Genomic DNA, 2693 nt, shown 5'->3' on the forward strand with positions numbered 1-2693 from the left:
AATAAGTTTGAGAATTTTATTCCATGCTTCCTGGATGAGGGACACAATTGTTCTCATTTTCCCTAATTCTTAGGAAATATTCCTATGGATTTATACTAACCAGTCTGTTTCCTTGATACTTATCCAGATACAGGAGATTCTGAGTATCACAATGGTGGAAATCTTTCTGCATTAATAGTGTGCCAGGATACACACTCAACTGTCATAGTGAACAAGTTCATGTAAGTGATAGTTGAGAAACAGCTTTGCCAGGTCCGTAATCCTGCTGCCCAGACACTGCACGATAGCTGTGCTTTGGAGAGCATGACATCTAAAGTGAGTATCAGAATAATGGTCAAAATGTATTAAGCACTTATTATGTGCCTGAAACCACTCAAATCTTTATAGCTATGAACCTGTTTAATGCTTATATCAATATTTTGAGGTAGGTGATATTACTAATTCTCCACTTCACCATTTCTGCTTTTGCTTTTCATTGTTGTTTTGCTTTTACATATAAGTAAAGAGAACCACAGAAAGAATAAGCACCATACTCAAAAGTTCATACAGCTAGTAAATGATAAGAGGCAGGCTTGTAGCCTAGTCTCACAGTAGAGATTAGGTTGTTAACCTCTATTCTACACTTATTTTCTTCTTATTTGGCAAGAAGAATGAATAAAAGAAAAAAATCAATAATAATGTAATGTGGTTCAGAGAAAAATAGTGGTGCCAAATCTATGTCATATTAGGTAGCCAATTTAAAAAACATTTTAAAAAGACATCTGCTGACAATAATAAAGGGCAGGTAAGGTGAAATTTGGGTATCTAGTAACTTCTATATCATAATGTCCTAAAGTAGAATTCCCTAGAAAAGGCATATATTTTAAAAGAATTCATATAGAGGAAAATCAACCACAGAATGTGATGTAGGGGAAAACAAAAGAAATGAAAAAAATATCTGCCATTAAACAGAATCAAAGTGTTTACACTTAATGTGATGAAAAATAAAAGTCAGGGATGTTAGTTCTACAATGACTGTGGCTTAATTGGATTCTTTTAATAATGTGCACAGAGACTTCTAAATAAACCAATGTGAGTTTCTTGAGAATCTAAGGAACTACCTGTGTATAAAGCTGGAGGTAAAGACAGTGTACACAACAAAAGGTGTTAAACTACAGAGACCTATGAAGTAGTGGTACTCACAAGGGCAGACAGAAGGCAAGTCTTACATTTGAGCAACAGAAGACAGTAGTACAGCAAGCACAAAAGAAAGCCTAAAGGCTGGGGCCTAATTCCAGGAGGTATTTGTAAGTGCTGAGCTCCATGGCATAAGAACTATTTCTGGATTTTCTATTCTGATTTGTCTATTCAGCATTGATACTAGGCTTTTTTTTTAAATTACAGGGGCTTTATAGTACATGTCAATGTTTAGTAGTGCTATCCCCCTATCATTAGTGATTTTTACCCCCAGTGTTTTCCTTGGCTATTCTTTCTTTCCCAAATGAATTTTATAATTAGTTAAGTTCCAGAAATATAAAGCACCAAAAACAAAACTGATAAGTTAGAATTGCAATAAGTTTATAAGTTAGCATAGGGAAAACCAATATTTTTATGATTAGTTTTCCTTCCAAGAATATCGTATGTTTTTTATTTCATATACTAGTCTTAGTCTATATATATGTCTTTCTGGAGTGTTTATAAATTTTATACATTTCTTGTTAAGTTTATGCATGTTTTGTTTTTCTTCTTGCTATTCAAATGGCATCTTCTAAAGTATCTTATAATTGGATTTTGTTTGTATCTATCATGCTGTTGATTTTTGAATGATAATTTATTATCTACACAAATATACACAAACATAGATAGTTATTAGATCAGATCAGATAGACAGACATTCCCATGATTGACAAGTAGAGACAATTTCCATGCTTTCTTTCCAATTCTTCTACTTTTGTTTGCTTTCTCTTATCCCATTGCACTGACTAACATTCCATAACTATGTCAAATAGTGTTGGAGATAGTGGGCATCCTTTTTCTTACTTCCTGGCTTTAGTGAGAAAGCTGCTATTGGTTTCTTGTTAAGTGAGGGCCTGGCTCTTAAGATTAATATATATAAATTTAGTTAAACAGCATCACACTAAGGTGGTGACGAACAATTCCTATTTTTACGATTTTTTTTTTCATGTCGAATAATGTGCCAACATTGTAACAAGGTTTGAGGGAGGCGTATGTCACACAAAAGCATGAACACCCAGTCATCATGCTTATGAACTACAAAAAGATCTTTAAGACTTCTAACATGAATGGGTGTTCTATATTTTAAAACCTTTTTCGGCATAAATGCACTTTTTCTAGAAAGATTTTGTTTATCCTCCAGAACCTATTTTATTTCTCCTCCTGCCACCCTGACTTTTCCTTCCTTCACAGTTCTAAAATCTCTGAACAGATGTTTGAATGGCTCGGGGTTCATTCTTCCATCATCTCATCTATCTGTACCCCCTCCTTAGGTAATCTCATCCGGGCTCCTCAGTCTACAGAGCAGCTATACAACAATGCCTGTCTAATTTATATCTGACAGACTTCCTCAGAATGTCAGGTGAACATATCCATCTGCTTACACATCTTTTTCCTTGGATATTTAATAGCTACCTGAAATCGGACTAAATTATTTACCTCCAACACCTCAAAACTGCTTCTCATCTAATCCATCTCTC

General features: G+C 34.3%; 1 non-coding gene across 1 annotated transcript; it reads right to left on the reverse strand.

The window, feature by feature from the left end:
- Positions 1-2157: 2157 nt before the first annotated feature.
- On the reverse strand, positions 2158-2262 carry LOC118972438 (small nucleolar RNA U13). Its single transcript, XR_005061416.1, has one exon. It is a non-coding gene; the product is annotated as a small nucleolar RNA U13 (small nucleolar RNA).
- Positions 2263-2693: the final 431 nt, after the last annotated feature.

The sequence above is a fragment of the Manis javanica genome, chromosome 5 (assembly GCF_040802235.1).
Source record: "Manis javanica isolate MJ-LG chromosome 5, MJ_LKY, whole genome shotgun sequence".
Taxonomy (NCBI): domain Eukaryota; kingdom Metazoa; phylum Chordata; class Mammalia; order Pholidota; family Manidae; genus Manis; species Manis javanica.